Source organism: Rhipicephalus microplus, chromosome X, assembly GCF_043290135.1.
Source record: "Rhipicephalus microplus isolate Deutch F79 chromosome X, USDA_Rmic, whole genome shotgun sequence".
In the NCBI taxonomy this organism is placed as follows: Eukaryota; Metazoa; Arthropoda; class Arachnida; order Ixodida; family Ixodidae; genus Rhipicephalus; species Rhipicephalus microplus.
In genome coordinates this window covers 162,845,494-162,863,837 of record NC_134710.1, presented here as the reverse complement: position 1 = coordinate 162,863,837, position 18,344 = coordinate 162,845,494, and the positions used below count along the sequence as shown (strand labels likewise).

The following is an 18,344-nucleotide window of genomic DNA, read 5'->3' as shown; positions in this document are numbered from 1 at the left end:
CTATTAAACGTCTATTGCTCTCACATCGCCAGCATCGGCTCTCCTCAATTACGCTTCACCTTCATTTTAAGAAATTGTTTTACATCGGCAGATGACAGGCCGTCTGCTTCACCCATAGCACGACCCTCCGAACTGGTCCTATAGCTGTTACTCCTTGTTTCAATTGAATAATTACCTTCCTACCTTACGTACTTACATTTACACCTAAGACACTAAACATTACACCCACCATTATTTCGTTTCATAATAATGTTTCTCACTAAATGTAAATGCGTCACATTCATGAATAGCGGCGTCATCACTGCGCACATTCCGTTCTTTTTTATGTTTGGCAGCAATAGGATTTACGCATACTATGTTAGCGCACGTTAAAATGGTGAGCTAAACATAACTAATGTTTGAGTATAAATATACGCTAAAAAGCGTCATCAGACATGATGGCATTGATAAATAGCTCTGTCTAAGGCGGAAATTTTCGTAAGTGCTACGCTCTCTCAATCCTTTGTCACCAGTACATCTTGAAGTGGGCTTGCGCTTCGTCTCAATTCACTTATATCATCATATAGGTGAATTTGCACGGGGTATAGTGCTTCCGATTTCTGATACTGTTCGGCGCTTTAGACATCCTTAGGCATAATCATACGCACCAACATATAAATAAGCACGATCGCGTGTAATATATTGCTTTGATTAGGACAAGTCTTGTGCCGCACAATAGAAGCGCCTTGTTTTTTAAGTACTCTTTATGACTATATGTTTTCCCAAGTTAAACTTCAGAATGCTGTGAATGGACCCGGGTCATGACGACTTGCAGATGTAACTTAGAAGTGTGGCAGCTTGGGCTAGTGGGTATGGCATGACGATAGTTATAGCGCGAGAACTAAACGACGACACAGAGACTTCTTGTCTCTGTGTCGTCGTTTAGTTTTCGCGCTATAACTATCGTCGCAGATGTACTTGTGTTTAATGTAAATAAAGCGAAAAGTTCACATTAGAGACCAGTCCATTTTTTCTTCCAACACTCGTAGCTTGATCCTCAGTCTTTCCATGATATTTATGTTATACTGTACCACTACGCCAGCAAGAACTATTCAATAAATAAAAATGTGTAAACAACAAACACGTGCCAGGGTAGCTCATAATTTATTGACATATACAGTGATTTAGTTTAATTCAACTATGATCAATGGTGATGCTGACAAATGTCGTTCCGCAGCGGATTCTAAGTTAAAACACAAAATGATGTAATTTTATACCAAGAGGTTGGGGTCATTAGGAAACAACTTGCTGTTTACAAATCACATATTCTTTTAGCAATGATGCAGTGGATTTGTAACAAAGTATTGCCTATATACTTTCAACCGCATTATATGTGCTTAGGGTAAATGTTAGGATTATGAAAGTATTGAGATAACGCTCAATAATCTGTCAACGGTAAGATGCCAGAAGTAAAGAGCTGTGGTCCTGCCCAGCCACTCGTATATATGACAGTTCGCATTTAAGGCACGCTATAATCTCACGAGACAAGAATCACGAAGGGAAATATTCCCGAGCATTGAGAGGAAGTTCAAGTGCATGTCAGTCATTCTCTAGTCATCAATGGCCACACACCCAAACATTAATAAAAAGCAAGGGCACACTTTAACACATCTAACTATAGTACTGAATCTCATGTAGATTTAAAAGTTGAATATGAACAAAGTTCTTGTGATATGCGTCCTGAAAAACGCGTATTGGGTATTGCGCCAAAGTATACACATGAAGCGCCTTTCGAGACACTGCCTGACAAAACTGAGGCTCTGCAACGGCCCACTTTATACGACAGGGGCAAAGTGCGAATGTGTTTTTGTACCGTCCCCTCGTGGCACGTTAACGAAATCCAGGTACATAAGTTGTCTCGCCGCCAACAGCATGTCTACTCGCTTCCGTATTGCTGTAGGGTGTTAAGCCAACCCATAAATTAATCACATTTTATTTCTGCTTCTAAGCAAGCCAGCCAGACAGCATCATTTATTATCTTGTATAAGCATAATATAACTGGAAGATGCCCCGAAGGCGCCAATTCATTCTCCAAAGTATCGATGTGTTCCGAAGTCCCTATTGCCCCCGTATGATGCGAACTCCTACGATCCATTGCGTACAGTGCATAGGTGGCAGCCGCGGAAGCACCCTATACCGTAGCGTAATGAAATGGCAAACAAGCTCTTTGCTTTTCGTTGCAATTCGTGTCGCCCTTAGAAGCGGCGGAAAACACGTATCTGAAGCCACGCTGTGGTCTACGTTCGCAGCGCCTCCTCCCGTCGTTAGAAGGCCTATACCAAACACGCTAGAGCCGACGCGGCCCCTGAGACCGTCGAGGTGAACCGTTTTTCCTATAAATGTTTACGCTATAACATTTCTTCGTGCGTGCCGCGCGACCTCTCCATCAACGTAGGCAAGGCGCTCTGCTTAGAACCTAAGCGTCTCGGGATGAGGAAGCCAGGAGAAAGAAAAAGAAAAGCGCCATACGATCGCGGAAGAGATGCCGACAGCTCCCTGCCTCACAGGAGGCATACAAATGACTCATGCGCAATGGGGGAGTCTGATGCGGTGGCGGAAAAAGGAAGGCAGACGCCGTGAAAGCACATTAGAGCATTAGAATACCTGCACACTTGTTGCGATTTCACAGGTGTTCATCGAATGCGTACCAGGCTACCGGCACGCGCTGTATTTGCATTTTCATACAAAACTGCAAGCTTCTTCACGTATAGTTAAATGCAGGACAGCAGAGCCGTTCGGTCGAATGGGAATGCGAGCGTTCGATCTGAGCTGGCACCTACTGCGGAGCACACGCTTGGTGACAACGCTGCGTGGAACGAGAAATGTTTTGCGTGTAAGCAGTTGCGCATCGGTTAAGATGCCTACACAGCCGGAACACCTACACAAAAACACTTTGCATCGCGATGTCACACGTTTTGCGCCTCCATGGAGGCGGAAGGGGACTGAACAGCATAAAAAAACGCAACTTTACTTTTCGCCACACAAGCGAGCATGATGTTTGAGATATATGCGTTTTTTAACCAGAGCTTCGCCGCAACTACCGGGATTTCGCCCACTTCAATCGCAGTGTCGCGCACGTTATCTGGTCAAGAGGTAAAAGTGGAGAAACAGCAATAACAACCCATAAAACATAAATAGAAGAAGGTTCTACCGTAGCTTCCCTAGTTTTTTGTTTCAAATACACCTCATTGATTCGATTGATATGTGGGGTTTAACGTCCCAAAACTACTATATGATTATGAGAGACACCGTAGTGGAAGGCCCCGGAAATTTCGACCACCTGGGGTTCTTTAGCGTGCACTCAAATCTGAGCACACCAGGCCTACAGCATTTTCACCTCCATCGAAAATGAAGCCACCGCAGCCAGAATTTAATCGCGCAACCTGCGGGTCAGCCGCCGAGTACCTCAGCCACTAGAACACCGCGGCGGGGCTCAAACACACCTCAGGAGGTGGGATTGTTCTATATTGCCTAGCTTGCTTGAACAACTCATACACTCACGAGCGTTAATGGACTTTCGACATCGGTCAACTTCTGTTCTGCTTCGTCAGGTCTGGTTTAGAGAAAGTTATCTTTAAGAGAAACAGCACTGATCCTCCAGCTTCATACCTCGAAAAAGGCTTGTTGCGTGAGTCTGCATGCACCTCTACGCTCAGCCAAAGTCAGATCGATTTTGTGTCCTTGTGAGAATAAAAAGTATAGAAGTTGCCCCGACGCGGTGGTCTAGTGGCTCAGGTACTCGGCTGCTAACCCGCAGGTCGCGGGTTTGTATCCCGGCTGCAGCGGCTGCATTTCCAATGGGGGCGGAATTGTTGTAGGCCTGTGTGGTCAGATTTGGGAGCACGATAAAGAACCCCTGGTGCTGGAAATTTCCGGAGCCCTCCACTACGGCGTCTCTCATAATCATATCGTGGTTTTGGGACGTTAAACCCCACAAATTAATCAAATTATAGACGTTTTGTTGCAAAGATGTGACAGCAACAAAATAAATATATACGAAGTAAGGCTAGCAATTAACTCTTGTGAATCTGCCCCCGCATAGCTGATCAAAAACGCTTGCTTAAGGAAATACCGCCGCTCCTGAGACCAATGTGGCTTCCGTGCTGTCAATTTTGTGTGGGCATTTCGTGAAAATGTCCAAATAAATAAATATTTTGATAAATAAAATAAATAAATAAATAAAATAAACAAATGCATAAATGAACAAATAAATAAATAAAGATTCCTCTAAACGTGCAGTAAGCGTCAAGAGGCACAGCAAGTTCCCAAGCCCACTCTTATGTATGTCGAGAAGGCGCTGGCACCAGTTCTCGCGACTGCGCCCATATATGAGCGAAGTTCTCAGTTGTTGCCCGAGCGATGCAGCCACTTCCCACCGATGCTCTTTCGTCCAACGAAAGACGGGGTGGGAAGGGCAGTGTTCCTCTTTGTTTGGGGTGCCATAAACGTCAGGCCTCACATGCGAGGTGTTGTTATTACATGTACCCGTCATGCGACCGAGATCACCGGGTCACGTTATCTCTGTTTCAGCCGCGTTTTTACCCATCACATGCATGATTTTGCTTGCGCGTAGAACATACAATGCGCGGGGCGATGCTGTTGATTCTCGACTTTATGCGGAGGATGACAACGTCGGTGGCATCGTCATGTTCTGCGTGAAGTCCACGCGAAAGCAAAGAATCACCGAGAGTGCGCATATCAGGAGTTCAACGCCATAGCGTCATTCTGTTCCTTGCTTGCTTCCTTGATCGTTTCTTTTGTGGCTCTCACCCACTAAGGGGGATCGGCCAAGAAGCCGGTGGTTAATGCAAGTCAATACCTTTAGGTTTTCTAGACTAGGGGAATAGGATTACTTTGTTTTCACGGTGAAATTAATTTGGAACAATGTAAAGAAAAGGAGGGAAGGAGAGAAATAATAGAATTTGTTGAATATCTGAGGTGTAATCGTTATATGAAATTATGAAGGTTAAATCATTACAGTGTAACAGCTGAATACTAAATGGTAGATTGGCTAGTAAAAATCGAGAGCTGATCAATGGCTCAGCAAGGTAATCTTCTTGTGTTACATAGGAGTTCCTAGTGCATACTAACACTTCGCGCATCAAACTTGGGGGATTTGCAGCCAAAGTTGGGGGATTTGCAGCCAAAGCCTCAAGCTAATAACGTGCTGTTTTCTAGGTCATCGGACGCAGTTGCCACCGGACGCAGTTGCCACCGGACACGTGGCGTCCCCCTTTACCTTGCACCGTGACTGGCAATCACCACTTCATCTGAGGCAATCAGCACCACACCGGCGCTGCCATTGCTTACCGCTTCGACTGCTCATCGCTTCAAGCACCCTCAGTTCAGCCCCGCCGTAAAAAGGATCGCTCACGCCGACCGAGTGGGGATTTGCAGCCAAAGCCTCAAGCTAATAACGTGCTGTTTTCTAGGTCATCGGACGCAGTTGCCACCGGACGCAGTTGCCACCGGACACGTGGCGTCCCCCTTTACCTTGCACCGTGACTGGCAATCACCACTTCATCTGAGGCAATCAGCACCACACCGGCGCTGCCATTGCTTACCGCTTCGACTGCTCATCGCTTCAAGCACCCTCAGTTCAGCCCCGCCGTAAAAAGGATCGCTCACGCCGACCGAGTGGGGATTTGCAGCCAAAGCCTCAAGCTAATAACGTGCTGTTTTCTAGGTGAGTGTGTAGCTACTTGCTTGCCCTTGCTGAACTTCTAACTGGCTGCATATCCCCCAATTGCACACTGTCTATTGCACACTGTCAATTGCACACTGCCAATTGCACACTGTCTATGTATGACTAAGTATGGGTATTGATTTGTGCACTTACCGCGCTCGCATCGGCTGTTTCACTCAGCCGAGAAAAAATACGGGATCATGTAATCTTTTGTGGCTCCGTCCGTGTTCATTAGGTCGCCGTCACTTGCTGGGTGGACGCCTAGTGCTTGTGTTTTTTTCGCTTGCTCATTTGCTCATTTGTGCGGGCGACGTTGAGCTTAATCCAGGTCCTGACAAAGTTGACCAAGTGGTGGCACTGGTAAAGGAATTCACTGCTTCAAATGAACGTTTTCAAAAGGAAGTGACGAACAAGCTAAAAGACATTCACACTACTGTAACAGACCTCAAAAGGCGGCTCTCCAAAATAGAGGAGCGTCTTGAGAGCGTTGACAACTTAAGTGAAAGCGTCAAGGCTGTCGGCTCTGTTGTGCAAGAGTCTCAGGAACAGTTGAAAACCATTGAGCAAAAACAGACCCATCAAGCCAACCTTGTTGTAGATGACCTGAACAATCGAATGAGGCGCAATAATCTCGTGTTCAAGGGTGTTCCTGAGCAAGCCGCTGAAAAATGGAGCGATACAGAAAAACTCATTCATGAATTCGTCACGGAAAACTTGGGAATTCAACCAGGTGAAATTGAGCGAGCCCATCGGGTCGGGCAACGCAAACCCGATCGCACTCGACCTGTTGTTGTCAAATTCCTAAACTTCAAGGACAAAAGCAATATTCTGAAAAATGCGTTCAAGCTGAAAGACCTGGCAACCCCGCGAGTGTGGATCGAGGAGGATTTTTCACCTCGTGTGCAGCTAATTAGAAAAACGCTTCGTGATTTCGCGCGTGCGAAGCGACAGAAAAATGAGAAGTATAAGTTGCAGTTTGACAAGCTTATAATGGGCAACGTAATTTTCACCGTCGATTCCTCGAGCAATAAAGTGGTCCCCATCCCGAGACAAGACGCTCCCGCGATTTATGAATGACGCCCCATTGAAACCGAAGTTAAAAAGCTATCTATTATTATAGCTAATTTTAGAAGTATTTTTCGAAAACAAGATCACCTTTGTGCGTTTGTCGAATCCTGCTCGGCAGACATCATAGTGGGAACTGAAACATGGCTGACGAGTGACGTGTGTAACCATGAATTGTCTTTTACTAAAAACTTTATCCTGTTTCGAAAGGACAGAACGGAAACACGAGGAGGTGGTGTTATGATTGCAGTAAAAAAAGATCTTCAAGCGCGTCTGCTTGATACGGGTTCCTGTATTGAAATTTTGTGGGTATTGGTCCAGCTTTCATGTGTAACTTGTGCCGTTGGGGTTTGTTACCGTCCGCCTGACTCAAAAGAAACCTTCGTTAATTGCCTAAACGAATCATTGAGCCTCGTATATGACAGATTTCCTGGCTCTCCTGTGATTCTCGCGGGCGACTTTAACTATCCTGGAATAAACTGGCGGACGGGCACAGCCGATAGCGGCGCAAGGATAGCTGAATGTAAGGACTTTCTTGACGTGATTTCGTCTTACGGTTTAAGCCAAATAGTTTCTATGCCAACACGGGGGGATGCTATCTTGGATCTTGTGCTTACCACCGAACCGTCAAACATGTCTGTTAATGTGTTAGACTGCATCAGTGACCATAATGTCATCCATTGTGAATTCAAGTTAACGCGTAAAGAAAGCGTGAATGAAAAGAAAACAATTTATGATTACGCACGTGCAGATGTTGAAATGATCTATAGCGAACTCTCGTCCTTTTGCGTAGAATTTTTCAACGGCATGCAGCATCGCGACAGCAATGAGAACTGGATGATCGTCTGTCACAAGCTAATCGAACTCAAAGAAAAATACATTCCAAAAATACACATATCTGTGTCTACAGGGAGCGCTTGGTTTACCTCCCACGTGAAGCGATGCATTAACAAGAAGAAGCGCTTTTATTCAAGAGCTAAAACCTTGCAATCTGACGATGCCTGGAAGGCTTATCGCGAACAGTCGCAGTTATGCAAAACCGAAATTGAGGCAGCAAAAGACAAATTTTTCAACCATGACATCTCCAACATGTTAACTGTCAACACAAAAAAATTCTGGAAAGTAATAAACCCCAAGCCGTCGTCTTCATGTTTCATATCGATAATGCAAGGCAACGAGTTCCTCCCGCCCTCTGAAGTCGCTACTGCGTTCAATTCCTTCTTTTGTTCTGTTTTTTCTCGTGAGCTTCCTATTACCGACAATATTCACCTCGGCTCCGTTACCTCCATCATGGAGGACATCGTGACCACTGAAAAGGGAATCGAAGCTGCTATTGATCGTCTTTCTAGCAGCTCTGCTCCTGGTCCAGATGGTATTTGTCCTAAACTGCTAAAGTTAACTAAACCTGTTATTTCTCCCATTTTTGCATGCCTTTTCCAGCAATCGATTCAGTCAGGATGCGTTCCTGACGGATGGAAAGTTTCTAAAATAGTGCCAATTTTTAAATCCGGAGACCCGTCATCTGTCACCAACTACAGACCAATCTCGCTGACCAGTATACCATGTAAATTATTAGAGCATATCATATCTTCGGCAATCATGAAGTACCTAACAAAGCACAACCATCTTTTCAGCAACCAGCACGGCTTTCAACAGGGTCGCTCCTGCGAGACGCAGTTATTCGAGCTGGTCTCTGACATTTACGAAGCTGTTAATGACTCATCGCAAATAGATGCCATATTTATCGACTTCGCCAAGGCGTTCGATAAGGTAGCTCATAACCGTTTATCACAAAAACTTCGCTATTTTAAAATACATAGTCAGGTTGTGAATTGGATAAGGAATTTCTTAACCGACAGGTACCAATTTGTAACTGCCAATGAATTTTCTTCCTCACGATCACTGGTCAAGTCAGGGGTGCCTCAGGGCTCTGTATTGGGGCCTATTTTATTCCTATTGTATGTAAATGACATCAGCAATAGCATTTCATCTACAGTTCGATTATTCGCAGATGACTGCGTAATTTATAGACGAATAACTACCACCTCTGATAGTGACGCTTTGCAATCTGACCTTGCGAAAATTGCAGATTGGTGTGAACAGTGGCAAATGGAGATAAATACTTCGAAAACTAAGGCTGTAGCCTTCACTAGAGTGTCTAATCCTAAGCTTACTCATTATTTGATAAATGACTCAGTCATCGCGCGTGCGCATACAATAAAATACTTGGGAGTTCATTTATCTTCTAACATTTCATGGAGTGACCACATCGAAGCAATCTGTAGCAGTGCATGCAAAACTCTTGGTTTTATCAGGCGTAACCTTTATTTGGCAAACAAGTCTACTAAATTATTGGCCTATGCGACGTTGGTTCGCGCAAAACTAGAATATGCATCTTTTATTTGGAACCCGCACCAGTCTTATCTCATCAACAAACTCGAAGCAATTCAAAATAAAGCAACCCGCTTCATTACCAAAGATTATTCACGAACATCAAGCATAACTAACCTAAAAAAATCTCTGAATCTAAGCACCCTAGAGAATAGAATAATCATAGCACTTCTATCTCATTTCCACAAACTTTATCACTCATCATCATCGTTCCGCGTACGCCACATCACGGCCGCCCATCGTATCTTTCCGCGCCTGGATCACCCCTTTAAAGTACAACCCGTTTTTGCTCGAACAAACTTCTTAAGTAAATCCCCCCTCTTTCTCGCAATATATCACTGGAACAAGCTACCTGCCGACGTCGTTTCTTCCCAAAATCATGAAGATTTCATGAATAAACTTAAAAGTTATTTTAATGAAAGTTAATATTGTTCTTGTGCATATCTGCTTTGTTGTACTTGTTGTCGTTGTTCTTGTACGCGGTATTTCAATGAACGTGAATTATCCTTTCTTTGCATCCTTTTGTTGTTTTGAACACTGCGAAAATTTTCCTTAGAGTTTTGTTGTCCTTTTTTTTTTTTTTTTTTTTTTTTTTTAAGTAGTACTTTCTTTATTCCTCCACGTAGCATCTCTGTACTGTTAAGTAATAATATCTCTACATATGTATGTGCATATCAATCGTTTGTATTTGTTATTCAAATTATACACTGTAATTGTAACAGCTTTATTGTGCTACAACTCCCCTATGTAATGCCTACCCAGGCCTTTAGGGTACTTGAATAAAAAAAAAAAAAAAAAAAACTTTCTCGAACTTGCTACGCACCCACTACGTGGCCTTAATGGAATCGGCACAGTAGCGAGCATGCATTATGTAGTGGCTGTCCGGCCATAAACCCCGAGCTTGTTATTTCAACCACATGTTGGCAATCTGCGCTTGTACCCCACATTATCACTGCAACATGTGATTAAAAGAGTAAGTTCGGGGTTTAAAGCCGGGCAGCCACTACAAAATGTTTGGAGCATAGGAATGAAATATCGTTATCGCGAACTCCCAAAGGCGAAACGTTAGGGTTCTCTATTACTTTGATATGTCAGCTCAACAATACACACATATGGACTGATCATTCAACCGTTCTTCGGCGAGACCTCATTGCACTTAACGCAAGGTACCACGCTACCTATAGAGCGACAAGAGGACTGGTCCGAGACGGTGGCACGTATGCAGTGAGAGCAAGCACGTCTGTGCCTCTCTAGTGAGAACATGCGCCACTTACATACAGGGTGTACAACTCGCGTCCGCATTTGATGTAGCCTTCATTTCGGCTATGTGAATTGGGGGCGGCGGTATCGCAATAATCGTTTCCAGGCTCGAAAAGGGAAGTAAGCAATATTAAAACTGAAGCCTTTCGTCGTTCCCTGCAGGCAAAGGTAAAATGGCGCTCTGTTTTGTACGTTAGCGGCAGTCCACGCTAATTGTAACGCATGCGCGGCTTGTCTGTAAAATTACCTTCGTTGGGAAAAGTTAGGAGTGTCGCTATCGTTAGTGCGCCGCTGTTACTTCCAGTGGAGAGAAATTAAGTGCGTGGTTATAAATTTCGCACACGGTTCAGAAGGTTCAGAAAATTGTTCTGGATGCCTTCTTGCCACCAGGAGTGTCTTTTTCTTCTTCTTCTGATTCCCGTATACATTTCGATGAGTTAATGTTGCCACTAGCACATTTACCTTTCTTTTGTTCTCAATGATGAAGGCATTCTGCCCGGGTATAATTGTAGACTCAATTCCAAAAACCAAACTGTAGTGTCAGTACTCTTTCTCTGTGTTTAACAACAACAGAAAGAGAATAGAGACACCAATCATCACAAGAAAACAGCAGTTGCACAGAAAACGCCACTATGGCGTTCCGATACATTTTTTCTTTAAGAGGTACATACGCAGTTACTATAGCGCAGTAATTACAAGCCCAAACTTCACATGTACGAAGAAAAGTGATTGTGCTTCACAAGGGTCGTCTACGGCCGGATATCTCATGAAGAGGTATAAAACTGGACACCGATATTTCTCTAGTGGTAATCTTTGCGGCATATCATTACTAATCCCAACGCCTTCTTTATTTCAATGCCAGTGCAAATGCGCGCTACTCAACGGGAGCCGTCGGTCCGCCTTAATTCAGGGAGTGATCGTGATGCGGTATATGAGGGGTCACGCTGCTCGCGTCACACGTGCGTCCGAGTGCTTTCCCCCGAAGATGCGATAAACCAGTTTACCACCCCAATATCATACGTCTGTCAGATTCACTCGTTCATGCTGCTTCTTTCTGGTTCGAGAGAATGCCGCCGCCGCGTCACAGAGCAGCGCATACAGAAAGTAAAGCCCCTTGATCTTGGGGCTTTAGCAGAAACGTAGCAATGACGCTTCCCCTTTGGTTGCCCGCATAGCGCAACCAACGACGACATCTCAAAGCACCGTACATTTCGCAGAGCCAGCGTGACTGCCAATATTGTGAACACGTGGATGCAAGACGCCACCCCAAGGATCTGTACACAACTGAACAAAAAATTACTTCATATGATTTCCGTCACGAGGCACTCCATGAGGGGCTACTCAAAGGCCCCTAGATGAAACAAGTTTCCAAGATAGCGTCACTCATTGCTCTCGAGCCATCCTCCTCACTCTCTCGATTACCCTTGCTTTTCTCTGCCATCCGCGTTTGTAATTGGTGTATTCCTTGCACGTGATCTTGCAAATGGCTGGTGGTGTTATTTATTATTATGAAAAAGGTTCTAAACGAGTACGCATGCGCATATGGCTTCAGCTGAATTCTCGCCGTGACCAAAGACGAAATTGTAGGCAGGAAACAAACTGAAGAGGAGAAGCGTTTCAGTGTGCGCCAAGTCGACCAAGATTGTTTTGCGATGCTCGTTCAATGCAACATACGCGTTTTTCAACAATGCTGCGTTGCCTTAAAACAACAAAGCCGTTTCACTCTCAACTTATCTCGTGCTTGCCGTGATGAAGCACACTATAAAATGTAGCTATGAAACATTTCCCGCGAGTGCTTTCATGAAACTCCGTCGACATACGTCGACGCGGTTTTGCGAAGCGAGTTTGTGTGTTGGTTTTTATTGAGACGCCAGGTGGGCGTCTATTGCGTGCCTAGTGCATGCCAGTTAGTATAAATACTTATGCATATGCACGTATACATGCCGCTGGAGGGTGTTCTCAACACACCTTCAGAAACGTTTCTCGCTTGACCAGTTTACACTTGAGCCGAAACGCGCTGCTTCGAGACACCTCACCAGTAGAACTCTCCCTTTTCAGGCACCGCAGGAACACCACACGAGAATCACTTGGCATCACGATTGTCCAAATGGGCAAATAAAAAAAAAACCTTCGTCACAGTGCTGCTAGTGAAGCTTTCGTACTAGTCTGCCCATAGTTTGTTTCTTGCGTGTGCTCAAGCCGGCTGTAATCACTCGTCACAATGTCCCGCCCTGTGGTCGCTGACAAGATCCAGCAAGAAGCGCGTTCACTGTGTCACAGAACGAACGAAACACATTCGGAGAAGTAGACTGGTTATAACTGGACGAACTGCAATGTACGATGCGAGATGCCATGGCCAGTGGGGTAAAATATAGAACTGCACAACGTTGCCCGTAAAGAGTAACGCACATCCCGTTAGCTTTTGGATTATACTATTTATGCTCATAAAAGTAACCGTTTATTCTACGACTCACTTTGTTTTATTTTGTTCCACTTACATCTATTCACTGTAGCAACTGAACCCAAACATTCGCTTTTTCATGAAATTTTTGAACTCTGTAGGGGGCGGGCGCTCTAGGAACATAAGCGAGGAGGAAAGGGAAAGGTGCTACCTTGGAAACTTGTTTCAGCTATGGACCTTAGGCTACTCTCCCCCATGACCGCAAAGCACACCCGAAGGCTAGGTGGCGGAAGAGAGCGGGAAAGAGCTAGAGGAGAGGGTGCTCAACAGCTAGACCGGGTGCATCTGGTTCGCATTGTTAAAATAGAGGTGGCGTTGCTCATACGCACTGCTTAACAGTATTCTTGGTTTGCAGATGATTACGCTTGCTTTTAACGCTATAGGTCCCGCAACGGCCATAACATAAGTATAAATAATGAGACTGTGTTTCTATATAAAGACAGCTGACCTGTAAGTGGAATTTCTTAAGCAACTCAATGTCAATAGGAAACAATTCGATGAGTTTAGATGTACATTACATTTACGAAGTATCCCATGGAAACCCCAGCGTGGATGCGTATGATGAATCAAACATTTACATTCTCACATTATGGCCATTTTGGCTTCAGGTACCTTCTCCAAATGGTCTAGCCTGGGTTTCCGATTTCTTCAAAACGTAATTCAGTTTTTTTAACGAAAAACTGTATTCATGCATACATAGCCACAGAGGCTACTTCCCAATAGATGTTCCAGCCGCAGTTTAGTTAATAAGCTGTTGAGCTATAGAAGGCCGCCACGCCTTCTCGTACATCTAGCCGTCAACCCAATGCTACCCATTGAGCCCCGCTACTGTGGTTTAGTTTTTTGATCCACGGTGGTCTAGATTTTGATGAGCCGGGATTTGATCCCGCAGGTCGCGGGATCAAATCCCGGCTGCGGCGGCTGCATTTTCGATGGAGGTGAAAATGCTGTAGGCCCGTGTGCTCAGATTTTGGTACACGTTAAAGAACCCCAGGTAGTCGAAATTTCCGGAGCCCTTCGCTGCGGCGTTTAATGTATTACTATATGGTAGTTTTTGGACGTTAAACCCTACATACTAATCAATCAATCAATCAATCAATCAATGCTACACATTGAAAGATAATTGATAGCACAGCGTTAAATGAAAGCATAGTCATCCATCTGCTTACCAAAAACAGACGCTGCGCAAGGAACGCATGCTAGATTACTTAATCGAAAATGACGCATACAATTCTAAGTAGTCTCTCTCAAGTTCATTTTAGCAACATGTGCTGAAAAAATCGAAGTTCCCTAGAAGAAGACTGCGACCAGCTGGCTACGCAGAATTTTTGAAAACTTATTTTGCTTTAGAGCGAAGTCTTACGAGGTGGATCAATTTATTCATGTAAACTGAGTTCTTGTGCGCATCTCCACGTATGCATGGAATTCAATCTGTTTCTCTGCTCTGAATCCTTTTGTTCTAACATCGCGTTTAGACCCGGTTTTCGCTTTTTTTTTCAACTGTTTTTCTCACTCTGGAGATTAGTAGAAATGAGAACCTACAAGGACCGTCCTCCACGTCATTTCAATGTGATATCAATTATATGATACTTTCGGTGGGTTTTTACCATCGCCATCATCTTGCGTATGAATTCCAAATCCATAACATCGCCCCGCACACCGTATGTTCTACGCAGGAGTAAAAAGCATGTATGTGCTTCAATTTACGTGACTGCAGCAGAGACGCAACGAACCAGCCACTTCCGTCGCACGAAAGACGAATTAGATAACATCGCCCCACTTGCGAGCTCTGCCATCAATGGCTCCTTAAGCAGAAGAGAAATTTTCCGCTCGCCTTTCGTCGGTAGGAAGAGGCGCAAGGGTAGAGGGTTGTCACTTGAGCAGTAACTAGCAAACTTTAATCCCAAGGGTGCGGTCGCGAGAGCCGGCACGTGGGCTGTCTCGACAGACATCAAGGGCACGATTCTCGCGGTGTCCAATTCGTGGAGATGGGCACTTCGGCGCAGCACGTTCAGTTACGCAAACAAAAAAGGGTTACTCGTGACGTCATGGCACTCTTCACATGACGCAGGCACACCGATCCTGCCAGCCCGTTCCGAGCACAAAAAAAAACTAAGCGGATGAAGTGTAGAATAACAGGACTATTAAACAAACTTGCCAAGTCTGAACGTGCGTATGAACGAGTTGAGATGTTTGAAGAGCGATGCAGGGAATGCGTATCAACCTTCCAGGGGCATTGGGCGGGTGGCCGCGTTAAGCCTAATTCAAGGCCTCATAGATGTGCGTCCAAAAGCGGATCTCTGGGGACAGCATTTGTAGTGGCGAAACGCATTCCGTCTTTCTCATTTGTGTCCAGAGTTATGAAAGCGGCGTGGCGTCAAAATGATGTTGCGGAAGAAAGACCGAAAACAGATGGCGCACTGCTCGTCAGCTCAAGCACAAAGTGGACACCACGGGAATAGTTCTCCAGTAAACGGATCTTATACATGCGGTGCTATTAACGGTTACTTCGCGTCGAGTGAACAGACAGCACAAAAACTGCTTCACTCCTTGGAGCGGCCGTATACTTTTAAACCTCATTTTGTAAGCTTACACGAGATGTGATCCAAAAAAGTAAGCTGCTGGTCTTACGTAGCATAACGTTCCGATTTGTGGCGATAGTGTTTGTTGTTTCGCCCTTGAGGTAAAAATGAAATTTTAAACCGTATAAAAGGGGCGTTCTGTGCTGTGTGACACATTTAGGCACAAATTACGAACATCAAATATTATGCCGCCTAAATGTGAATACTCACAAAAGAAAATGGGTCTAGTTTTTGAGCAATTTATGTAAGTGAACTCGGCTTCATGGGACTAATATCAAAAACTATTTTCTGTACTTTTTTTATCCATTGAGAAGCAAGAAAAACACATTTATTCTCCGGAAGCTTTCTGTTTTCTTTTTTCTTTCCGGTTCTGATGTTTTTACCTAATTATTACTTCAAGAATCTTTTTTATAATTGTGAAATCACCTGAGCATATAAAAATTGTGAACACGGGATGTCCCTGGAGCTGACGTTTCGACGAGTGAGCTTTTTAAGGCTGCAAGACAAGTCTGCTTGTCGAATTGCCGGCTCCCGGGACAACCCTCGTTGAAGAATTTGTCCTCTCTTCAAGCTTTCATATTCGCATCAACATCTGCCTTTTTTACTTTACTTAAAAAACAACAATAAAACTATAGAAGGGAAGAAATGGAATTATCATAAGCGCCCAAAAATAAGTATTAGATTAACGAATAGCTGTGGAAATGTATATAGCCAACGTTAAAAAATCATTGATGTATCGTTTGCACTGTTTTTTTGCGACGGCTAAAAATAGCGAGCTTGAATAGATATAATTGTTTATTTCCACATATATATCACGCGAAGACGAGATTGTTGCATATTTTTAACTTATACGACTCGCATCATATGTATAGTCCTCATTGTCATGCTGTCATCTCGCTTGAATTCATTTCATGGGTGATACCTAGCAAAAAAGTAATAAAGCAATAAATGTACGAGAAATGCATGGCACAGTGAGCGCTGGTGTATGCTGTGCACCTCGCTTTCATCAGTCTTTCATGCAGCTTTGCCACGCTTTCCTAATAGCTGTCTTCGCTATAGTTCATGTACAAGTGGTACAACTTCCTAAAAACTTGTGGCAGATAAGATCACGTTAAAATAGTTATTTTTACTGAGCGGCTAATACATTGTTCTTCCTTTTGTTTCCTTCCCATCATAAGCAAGGACCGCGCACATAATCACATTAATCTGCGGAGCCACTGCAATTGTTGTTCTTGCGGTGCATGTCACGCTTCGTTCGAAAACTAGAACTCATTCCCTGTTTCGTGCACTACGTTTGATGCCTGTGATGCGTAGGGTGTCCAGTTTTTCATTTATTTCTTTTTATTACAGCGCTATGGCAATCCAGTCTGAATTGTCTTCATAACTGTGCGACACGTCAATTCGACTTCAGCGCTCACACTGCCACGAGCACTGACCGCTAACATGATGGCATGGTGCTTATCTTCGGCAATTATTTCCACGTCGTTCCTGTCAGCCGGAATGTCAATTTGACAGCAAAATAAAATCTATGCCAGCTCACATGTGTCTTTGTTTATTTAAGAGGAGGACAGCAAAACCCGTTTCGTGGTAGCCATTGAGCAAAAAAGGCTGTGCGGCTTGCCAGCACTGGAAATAGCAACCGCCACGCCTTTGAGTTATGACCGACCGCAGAGATGATAAATTGGAACGATAAGGAAGGAGAAAACAAGGACCGGCGGTTGTTTGCCGCCACATAAAAGACAAACAAACGCTAGCCGGGGCACATTCGTTGCGGATGCTTATTCTGAAGACAGAGAAACAGTTCAACCTCGTGCGAGCTGGGGGTCAGATGAATTCGACGGTTGAAAATGCTCTTCTAAAGCCGCGCCTTCATTATGAAGCTGCAGTACTTTGGGCTATTTATATGATTACTGTTCTCAAAGTCATTTGCACAAACGTTCACTTGTTTGGGTTCGTTTCTAGTTCACTCGTTTGGAAGGTCACAAGATCCCTAACTTTTCGAATAGCACATTCAGAGTTCACGTGATCCCACACTTGGGTATATTTTGTAAAACTAATTTAATTCAATTTAGTTGTGAGAGTTTACGCACTAAAACCACAATTTTATTATCAAGGCTGCCGCAGTGGGGAACTCCGTATGAACTGCTTCCACCTAGGGCTCACTAAAAAACACCCAATGCACAATACATATTTCTTTTTTTTCTTTTTTTGATTTCGTCTTCTTTTAAATGTGGCAGCCTGGGTTGGGATTGAATCCCGGGAACTTATGTTTCGCCGAACAGCCTTATAGCTGCACAGACATATTAGAAATTGTCAGTTTTAGTAAATAAACAATTCCACAGCGGTCGCTCGCTCGCTCACTCACTCACTCATGCAGGTATACTCAATAAACGCTTCTTAGAGAGTCAACTTCTGCACAACTGGTGCCTCGGAAAGGTAACCCTAGACAGCTTACTTCAATAATGATGGAGCAAAGCGTCATCAAAGAGTGTCAAAAAATCAAATTGTGGGTCACTCACGTACGAGCTGTCCGTGCTACTGAGTCCCTTGTTTGGTTCTCTATTACCGTTCATTCGCATTTGTTAAAAAGTAAGTGTGAAGGCCGTTTCCTCTCAGTGATCGAAGTTGGCATTTCAATGGCTTTAACTGTATCATTCTTCGTGCCTGAGCTTTTCCCCCTGTTTTCGGAGACAAATAAATTACAAATGCTATAGCGGGAAAAATTACTTTGTGTGAAAAACCATAAGCCTTTTACTTACGATGCTGCCGCCCGGTTCTTGGCCGATCCCCCTTTGTGGGTGTGTGCCAGAGTATCAAGGATAATCATCATCATCATCATCATCAAAGGAGAGATCTCAAT

The 18,344-nt window shown here is 44.2% G+C and overlaps 1 long non-coding RNA gene across 1 annotated transcript; it reads left to right on the top strand.

Annotated features, from left to right (window-relative positions):
• Window positions 1–4,978: 4,978 nt before the first annotated feature.
• On the top strand, window positions 4,979–17,023 carry LOC142775851 (uncharacterized). Its single transcript, XR_012887076.1, has 2 exons — window positions 4,979–5,725; window positions 16,835–17,023. It is a non-coding gene; the product is annotated as an uncharacterized LOC142775851 (long non-coding RNA).
• Window positions 17,024–18,344: the final 1,321 nt, after the last annotated feature.